This window comes from Oncorhynchus keta, unplaced genomic scaffold (assembly GCF_023373465.1).
Source record: "Oncorhynchus keta strain PuntledgeMale-10-30-2019 unplaced genomic scaffold, Oket_V2 Un_contig_496_pilon_pilon, whole genome shotgun sequence".
In the NCBI taxonomy this organism is placed as follows: Eukaryota; Metazoa; Chordata; class Actinopteri; order Salmoniformes; family Salmonidae; genus Oncorhynchus; species Oncorhynchus keta.
The window spans coordinates 27,289-37,500 of NW_026288052.1; the positions used below are offsets into that span (position 1 = coordinate 27,289).

The 10,212-nt window shown below is 43.1% G+C and overlaps 1 pseudogene; it reads right to left on the reverse strand.

Annotated features, from left to right (window-relative positions):
• Window positions 1-1,908: 1,908 nt before the first annotated feature.
• LOC127906027 (threonine--tRNA ligase 1, cytoplasmic-like) overlaps window positions 1,909-10,212 on the reverse strand; it is a 25,776-nt pseudogene continuing 17,472 nt past the window's right edge.

Below are 10,212 nucleotides of genomic sequence, written 5' to 3' on the forward strand. Positions count from 1 at the left end.
TATCACCGCCTGGTACGGCAACTGCTCCGCCCTCAACCGTAAGGCTCTCCAGAGGGTAGTGAGGTCTGCACAACGCATCACCGGGGGCAAACTACCTGCCCTCCAGGACACCTACACCACCCGATGTTACAGGAAGGCCATAAAGATCATCAACCACCTGAGCCACTGCCTGTTCACCCCTGGCTATCATCCAGAAGGCGAGGTCAGTACAGGTGCATCAAAGCTGGGACCGAGAGACTGAAAAACAGCTTCTATCTCAAGGCCATCAGACTGTTAAACAGCCACCACTAACATTGAGTGGCTGCTGCCAACACACGGTCATTGACACTGACCCAACTCCAGCCACTTTAATAATGGGAAATGATGTAAATATATCACTAGCCACTTTAAACAATGCTACCTTGTATAATGTTACTTACCCTACATTATTCATCTCATATGCATACGTATATACTGTACTCTATATCATCGACTGCATCCTTATGTAATACATGTATCACTAGCCACTTTAACTATGCCACTTTAACTATGCCACTTTGTTTACTTTGTCTACATACTCATCTCATATGTATATACTGTACTCGATACCATCTACTGTATGCTGCCCTGTACCATCACTCATTCATATATCCTTATGTACATATTCTTTATCCCCTTACACTGTGTATAAGACAGTAGTTTTGGAATTGTTAGTTAGATTACTTGTTGGTTATCACTGCAGTGTCGGAACTAGAAGCACAAGCATTTCGCTACACTCGCATTAACATCTGCCTAACCATGTGTATGTGACAAATAAAATTTGATTTGACTTCACAGTAGAATCCTTAAATGAGTTTCTAAAGACGGTTGACATCTAGTGGAAGCCTTGGGAGTGCAACATAACCAATATCCCACTGTGTATTCAATAGGGGCTGGGTTGAAAAAATCGACCAACCTCAGATTTCCCACTTCCTGTTTGGATTTCTTCTCAGGTTTTTGCCTGCCATACGAGTTCTGTTATACTCACAGACATCATTCAATGGACTTTTGTTTTAGATTCTGTCTCTCACAGTTGAAGTGTACCTATGATAAAGATTAGACCTCTACATACTTTGTAAGTAGGAAAACCTGCTGTGAGATGTTACTCCTACACCAAGGCACCTGCAAGTTCCCGAACATTTCTGGGGGAATGGCCTAGTCGCGAATCCGACCATCACCCTGGTGAGACAAAACCGCAACTTCGTCAGTGAAGAGCACTTTTGCCAGTCCTGTCTGGTCCAGCAACGTGGGTTTTGTGCCCAAAGGCGATGTTGTTGCCGGGTGATGCCTGCCTTATAACAGGCCTACAAGCCCTCAGTCCAGCCTCTCTCAGCCTATTGCGGACAGTCAGCACTGATGGAGGGATGATGAGTTCCTGGTGTAACTTGGGCAGTTGTTGTTGCCATCCTGTACCTGTCCCGCAGGTGTGATGTTCGAATGTACTGATCCTGTGCAGGTGTTGTTACACGTGGTCTGCCACCGCAAGGACTAACAGCTGTCTGTCCTGTCTCCCTGTAGCACTGTCTTAGGCGTCTCACAGTACGGGACATTGCAATTTGTGCCCTGGCCACATCTGCAGTCTTGCCTCCTTGCAGCATGCCTAAGGCACATTCACGCAGATGAGCAGGGACACTGGGCAGCTTTCTTTTGGGGGTTTTTCAGAGTCAGTAGCAAGGCCTCTTTAGTGTGCTAAGTTTTCATAACTGTGACCTTAATTGCTTACCGCCTGTAAGCTGTTAGTGTCTTATTGACCGTTCCACAGGTGCATGTTCATTAATTGTTTATGGTTTATTTAAAAAAGCATGGGAAACAGCATTTAAACCCTTTACAATGAAGATTTGTGAAGTTATTCTGATTTTACTAATTATCTTTGACAGACAGGGTCCTGAAAAAGGGATGTTTCTTTTTTTGCGGAGATTATTATATATTAATATATATATCTAAAAATGGATGCAACAATTTAGGATTCTAGCTTTAAATTCACTCAGTCTAATAACATTGCCAGCCATGTGCAACCCAATTAAATCTACCATTAGTTAAATAAGAACAGAAGCTGCATCAGGGAACATCCCAGAACACAAAGGTTGAACTGACAAAGATGAGTGACTCACCCCACATACTGCAGGTCAAATCTGATTGGTAGCTGGAAGTCCAATTGGATGGTGGCACACTGGTGCTGTCGACCAATGGCGTCCTTGATCTGGATGTCAATCTAGGACAATAGGAAGATGTGAGAGTGTGTGAGTGTTAATAACATGGCTCTGTTCAGGGCGGGTTGCAGCGTTACACAATGTTCAGACAGAAGGGTCTTGTGTAACTGACCTTTGGCCCGTAGAACGCTCCATCTCCTGGGTTGAACTGCCAGCGCTCTCCAAACTGCTGCAGACTTCTCTCCAACTGCTGCTCAGAGAGAAAGAGGTAGCTAGAGGTAGTGAGAGAGAGGATTTCTTCATTAGCTTCTCCTCTCTGTGTTAATTTCCTGAGCTTTACTCCACAGAGGAAGAGGCAGGGAGCATAAACAGCAGCCACAGAACAGACAGGGTTTTGAGTTCGTTACATCCACATGGCCATATATCAACCCTGATTGGATATAGTGGGGCAAAAAAGTATTTAGTCAGCCACCAATTGTGCAAGTTCTCACACTTAAAAGAGGAGGCCTGTAATTTTCATCATTGGTACACTTTAACTACGACAGACAAAATTAGAAGAAAAAAAAATCCAGAAAATCACATTGTAGGATTTTGAATGGATTTATTTGCAAATTATGGTGGAAAATAAGTATTTGGTCAATAACAAAAGTTTCTCAATACTTTGTTATATACCCTTTGTTGGCAATGACAGAGGTCTAACATTTTCTGTAAGTCTTCACAAGGTTTTCACACACTGTTGCTGGTATTTTGGCCCATTCCTCCATGCAGATCTCCTCTAGAGCAGTGATGTTTTGGGGCTGTTGCTGGGCAACAAGGACTTTCAACTCCCTCCAAAGATTTTCTATGGGGTTGAGATCTGGAGACTGGCTAGGCCACTCCAAGACCTTGAAATGCTTCTTACAAAGCCACTCCTTCGTTGCCCGGGCGGTGTGTTTGGGATCATTGTCATGCTGAAAGACCCAGGCACATCTCCAATGCCCTTGCTGATGGAAGGAGGTTTTCACTCAAAATCTCACGATACATGGCCCCATTCTTTCCTTTACACGGATCAGTCTTCCTGGTCCCTTTGCAGAAAAACATCCCCCAAAGCGTGATGTTTCCACCCCCATGCTTCACAGTAGGTATGGTGTTCTTTGGATGAAACTCAGCATTCTTTGTCCTCCAAACACAACGAGTTGAGTTTTACCAAAAAAGTTCTATTTTGGTTTCATCTGACCATATGACATTCTCCCAATCTTCTTCTGGATCATCCAAATGCTCTCTAGCAAACTTCAGATGGGCCTGGATATGTACTGGCTTAAGCAGGGGGACACGTCTGGCACTGCAGGATTTGAGTCCCTGGCAGCGTAGTGTGTTACTGATGGTAGGCTTTGTTGTTTGACCCCACAGGGTGAGATCTTGCGTGGAGCCCCAGATCAAGGGAGATTATCAGTGGTCTTGTATGTCTTCCATTTCCTAATAATTGCTCCCACAGTTGATTTCTTCAAACCAAGCTGCTTACCTATTGCAGATTCAGTCTTCCCAGCCTGGTGCAGGTCTACAATTTTGTTTCTGGTGTCCTTTGACAGCTCTTTGGTCTTGGCCATAGTGGAGTTTGGAGTGTGACTGTTTGACGTTGTGGACAGGTGTCTTTTATACTGATAACAAGTTCAAACAGGTGCCATTAATACAGGTAACGAGTGGAGGACAGAGAAGCCTCTTAAGTCGCTCTGGATAAGAGCGAGAGCGTCTGCTAAATGACTTAAATGTAAATGTAAAAAGAAGAAGTTACAGGTCTGTGAGAGCCAGATATCTTGCTTGTTTGTAGGTGACCAAATACTTATTTTCCACCATAATTTGAAAATAAATTCATTAAAATCCTACAATGTGATGTTCAGGATTTTTTTTCTCATTTTGTCTGTCATAGTTGAAGTGTACCTATGATGAAAATTACAGGCATCTCTCATATTTTTAAGTGAGAGAACTTTACAATTGGTGGCTGACTAAATACTTTTTGCCCCACTGTAAGTGTCCATCATTAAGATTACAATAGAGGCTATGTGCTGGGATTTATAGACATCACTTGTGGGATAGTAAACACACATTTACACAGCTGGCTCTGTGCGTGTACATCTGTCTGTATGTTGTGTGTGTGTGTGTGGTGTGTGTGTGTACCTGCTCAGCATGGTCCCACAGTGCAGGCTCCCAGGCAGGGTGTAGGTCGGGTGGAGAGGAGACAGTGGAAGGAGAATCCAAAAACTCGATACACACTCCTCACAAAGTCCAAACACGCTATGATCTCCTCCTCCAACTGACAGAGAGAGTGTGTGGGGGTACAGGAAGGGATTGGGGGCAGGAGTACAGCCAGAAAAGGAGGACAGTGTGATGGAGACAGAATAGATCATGTAAATGCAATATTGTAAAAGACAGTATAAATAAACAGATGTGAAACTGGAGAGTCCAGGGCTTTTGGGGTTAAGGGTTAACTTAGAGATGAGTGAGGAGGAACAGTTGATTTATTGACTGTTCCAGTGATTGGATTAGCCAAAGTGGAAAACAAACCTCACAATATCATGTGAATCAGTGTGTGTATAAGCGCAAGTGTGTGTGTGGTTTAATGGGATAAGGGAATCATTGGGGGGAGTCAGGGATACAATCACACTTTCTCCCACTGTCTGCTGTCCTAGGAATTCCAGGGTGGAAAATGTGAGACAAATATCCAAAAGATGCCTGCTCAGAGTGCAGAAGATGTGTGCGTCATCCTGGCAGAACCTGCGGACCCGGGTGAGACCACCCAGGCGCCGGACAGCTCGTTCCGATGCAGTGCCCGAAATCGGCCCAACGCAACGGGAGCTCCCTCCATGACCTTACACGCTGCTCAAACATCAGACTGGAACAGAGAGCTGTTATTGAGAAGTCCTGAACAGTGTGTGGGGCAGAGTATGACAGAATGTAGGGGTCTGTGTGTTCTCACCAGTGTGCAGGACAGTTCATGGGTTTGAGTGCATAGGGTGTGTGTCACCGGTCACAGTAAACATGTTTTCACTGTAGTGTTCCCAGTGACCCGAACGCTCCCACAGTGCAGTGCTGTATAGAGTAGGGGTCACAACCTCATGGAAGCCACGCCTCCTGTACTCAGTCTGGGGGGGTGGAGAGAGGGAAGGGAGGAACAGAGGGATGTTACATCTTAATTATTACAGACACATTTCTTCTCTGTGCGTGTGTCATCCAGGGTTATTTTGAAAACAGACAGTCACAGTGTAGCAATTGCAGTGATTTCCTGACTACAACAGGTGTGTCCTGAGGTTTACCGTCAGGGTAAAGATGTCTGAATGAGCGGCTGTGTGTGTGTGCACACGGAAGCGTACTTCCCTGATTGTTGTGGCCATTCTATTCTAAAATCATAAAAAAAATACCAGGGGTGTTAACCTGTCTAGGACACACGTTCTATTAACGGAACCACCCCAACATTCCGCTGGAAAGGTGGCGCGGGATATTAAAAATATTTTTTGAAATATTTAACTTTCATACATTAACAAATCCAGTACAGCAAATGAAAGAAACATCTTGTTAATCGACCCATCATGTCTGATTTTTAAAATGTTTTACAGCGAAAATACATATATTTATGTTAGATCACCAAATCCCCCAAAAACAGCCATTTTTCCCAGCCAAAGATAGTCACAAACGCAGAATTATAGATACAATTAATCACTAACCTTTGATAATCTTCATCAGATGACAATCATATGACATCATGTTACACAATACATTTATGTTTTGTTCGATAATATGCATATTTATATCCACAAATATCGGTTTACATTGACGCCATGTTCAGAAATGCCTCCAAAATATCCGGAGTAATTACAGAGAGCTACGTCAGATAACAGAAATACTCATCATAAACTCTGACGAAAGATACATGTTTTACATATAATTAAAGATACACTGGTTCTTAATGCAACCGCTGGGTCAGATTTGTTTTTAACATTACGAAAAAGCATACCATGCAAAAATCTGAGACGGAGCTCAGAAGTAAATATATTTCTCCGCCATGTTGGAGTCAACAGAAATACGAAATTACATCATAAATATTCCCTTAACTTTGGTGATCTTTCATCAGAATGCAGTGCAAGGAGTCCTAGTTCCACAATAAATCGTTGTTTTGTTCCATAATGTCCATTACTAGTGTCCAATTAGCTGCATTTGCTACCACGTTTAGCTCACATGCCCAAAAGCTGGCACTGGTCCAGGCGAACTCGTATGGAAACTTCAAAAATATATATTCCAGGTCGAATAAACTGGTCAAACTAAGTAGAGAATCAATCTTTAGGATGTTCTTTTCATATATATCCAATAACGTTCCAACCGGAGCATTCGTTTTTGTCTACAGTCATGGAACTCATGCGATATCAACAGAGAATTGCGCAACCAGGAAATGGCATTCTGCCAGGCCAGTGACTCATTCCTCCCGTTCAGTCAAAATTCACACTAGAGGCTTCATTCCACATTCTACTGAATGCTGACATCTAGTGGAAGGCGTAGGAAGTGCGAACAGATCCATATCTTGTTTGGATGTGAATAGGCGATGACTTCAAATTCGACCAGCCTTCAGAATTTCCACTTCCTGTTGGAAGATTGCCTGCCCTATGAGTTCTGTTATACTCACAGACATAATTCAAACAGTTTTAGAAACTTCAGAGTGTTTTCTATCCAATAGTAATAATAATATGCATATATTAGCATCTAGGACAGAGTAGGATGCAGTTCACTATGGGCACGCAATTCATCCAAAGTGAAAATGCTGCCCCCTATCCCTAATAAATTCACTCTGGATTTCCATAGTGTGCTCATAGAGCGCTCTGGGCATTCGTCAATTCAGAGTGTTGTCAGATTCTCCATTCGTAAATTCAGAGCGTTCCGCTCTAGGAGCTTACAGAGCACACACTGGACGCCCCTGACCGAGGAGTAGGGTTGATCGAGGCGTTCCCGACCTCACAACGGCAGTTAATCACCCAACTGGCTAAAGTTGGCTAACTTGCTAGCTACTTCCAGACACAAATGAGAGAACACCTCACTGACCATTTTACTTACCCTAGCAGAGCTGGTTAGGCTGTCTGCATGGTATCCCAGAGTGTTGGTGACTAACTGTGCTGCTTGCAACAATGAAGTACGTTTATTTGACGACGTTTACTGACACGGTCATGTTCAATGGGGTTGCGCGTTCGTTAATTCATCAGTTATTCTGCACTCTGGCACACTCAGACGAGTAGATCGGCAGAGTGAATTAACTAATGGCTTTAGAACAGCTGACATGCTAGCACCTTATTCTTGACATGGTGGTGATGTAACAGTACGAGTGTCTGACAGTTCCCTATGAAATGACCCGCTGTCAACAAACAAATCAGTGCAGTGAATTTCTAACATTTTTACTGATTAGCATTTGGGATAATGTGTATTCAAGTCGGTACTGTGTTTGTGTCAACAAATTGGATCTTCATCAGTTTTGAAAACGATCAGAATTAAACAGCATAATGTGAAAGTGTCAATTATCACGTAGCAATGGCTATAGAGGAGAAAGTGGTGCTCTCGGAACGTTCAGACAGAGACCGCATTGGCCCAACTCTCTAGATACTGTTTCACTCTGGTTTCTGGCATCTTAGATTATCAAGTTTTCAAAAATGAGCTTCTACATCCAACGATTTCACCAGTCTGTAACATGGATGGCACCCAGACATCAGTATCTTCCTGCAAGACCTTCAAATCCCATCATCAATGGTTCAATCATGGTGTATTCTCACAAGATTTGGTTCATTGTTGAGTTTGGTGTACTTCTCAACATTCCTTGGTTAGCATGCATTTGGGTACATATAGAACTGGTTTTGTGAATTTAGGTCTGGTCCTGACCCAGTTTCTCAGAGATCTTGCAGTGTGAGTGGCACTGGAAGCCCTAAACATGGCCAGCTGCTGGCATCACAACCAGCACCTGCCTGAGCAGGAGAAATTACATCTGTTTCACAAGCACATGGAGCTGAAGCGCAAGGTGGAGTTCTACAGGAGATTTAGGAGGGGTTTACGAGCAGCGTGTGAGCTCAGGGCCCAGTTCTGGATTTGGCCTGTCAGAAAGTGTTTAATGCATAGAAATAGAATGAATAGAACTGGACTCCTAATTCAAGTTTATGGTTTGACCATTCTATTTCTATGCATTTAACACTATCCCATAGATTAAATACAGACTGGGACCAGGAGACCAGTGGCATTTTTCTGATGGGAAACTACAAGCCATTCCAGAGGTGTTGGAGTTGGCTGCAGAGATAGGCTTCCTGTGAATATCTGATCTATTTTGTAGAAGCAGTAGCTAGTAAGATAGAATTGGTAAATATAGTATATTTGTGTGTAAGTTAGTCTATTTTATATCAATAAAAAATAAATAATATTTCAAGCACAACAATTGTGATGCGTCTGTGTGTGCGCGTGTGTTACCTTGATAAAGTCAGCGAGTGTGTTGTAGATGTGAGCTCCTTTAGGCAGGAAGAAGCAGCTTCAGGACTGACGTCATTAAAGAAGAACAGCTCCTGGTCCTGGAGGCAAAACACACCTCCCCCATATCACTATACGCTCCATTTGAGACACCGTCGCACTTGCCTCTCAGTTAGCCAAGATGCTAAGCTAGCCTGCTTAAATAGGTTAGTTTGTTAGCAATAGTTTCTACACTACTCCGCTAGCTACAGTAGCGCTGTGGTACCAATGACAACCTGTCTCCAGTTATTTATATATCTATGCTTATTGGGCCTAGATCTTTTTCTTCCCGCTCCCCGTCCACCTCACCTTGCCGATGCGTCTGTGGTCTCTCTTCCGTGTCTCCTCCTGTTCCCTCTCCCACTCCTCCCTCTCCCTCTCTCCAGGGAAGGCCACACCCATCACACGCATCACGCCTGACGTGCCAACAGGATTGGTCAACGTTACAGGAGAGGTCAACGTTACAGGAGACACCTGAACAGAAAGAGGGGGACAGACAAGACAGAGTGTGACAGAAAAGAGAGAGAGTAGCAGAAGAGAGAAATATACTGAACCAAAATATAAAAGTCAACATGTAAAGTGTTGGTCCCATGTTTCATGAGCTGAATTAAAAGATCCCATAACTGTTCCATACGCACCTAAAGCTTATTTCTCTCCATTTTTGTGAACAAATTTGTTTACATCCCTGTTAGTGAGCATTTCTCCTTTGCCAAGATAATCTATCCACCTAACAGGTGTGGCATATCAAGAAGCTGATTAAACAGAATGATCATTACACCGGTGCACCTTGTGCTGTGGTCAATAAAAGGCGTTGTGTCGCACAACACAATGCCACAGATGTCTCAAGTTTTATAGGGAGCGTGCAACTGACATGCTGACTGCAGGAATGTCCACCAGAGCTGTTGCCAGAAAATGTCATGTTAATATCTTTACCATAAGCCGTCGTTTAAGAGAATTTGGCAGTAAGTCCGACCAGTCTCACAACCGCAGACCACATGTATGGTGTCAAGAGGGCAAGTGGTTTGCTGATATCAATGTGAACAGAGTGCCCCATGGTGGCGGTGGGGTTATGGTTTGGGTAGGCATAAGCTACGGATGGACAATTAACACAACTGCATTTTATCAATGGCAATTTTAATGCACAGAGATATTGTGACGAGATCAACTCTATGCGAAGCAGATGTGTCGCGCTGCATGAGGCAAATTGTAGTTTAAGGCATCTGTGACCAACAGATGCATATCTGTATTCCCAGTCATGTGAAACCATAGATTAGGGTCTGATGGTTTTATTTCAATTGAATGATTTCCTTATATGAACTGTAACTCAGTAAAATCTTTGAAATTGTTGCGTTTATGTTTTTGTTCAGTATATATAGTACTAATAAAGAAAACCCCTTGAATGAGTAGGTGTCAATATATATATAGCCCCAGTCAAGAGTTGACACACCTACTCATTCAAGGGGTTTTCTTTATTAGTACTATTGTCTACATTGAAGAATAATAGTGAAGACATCACAACAATGAAATAACAAATGGAATCATG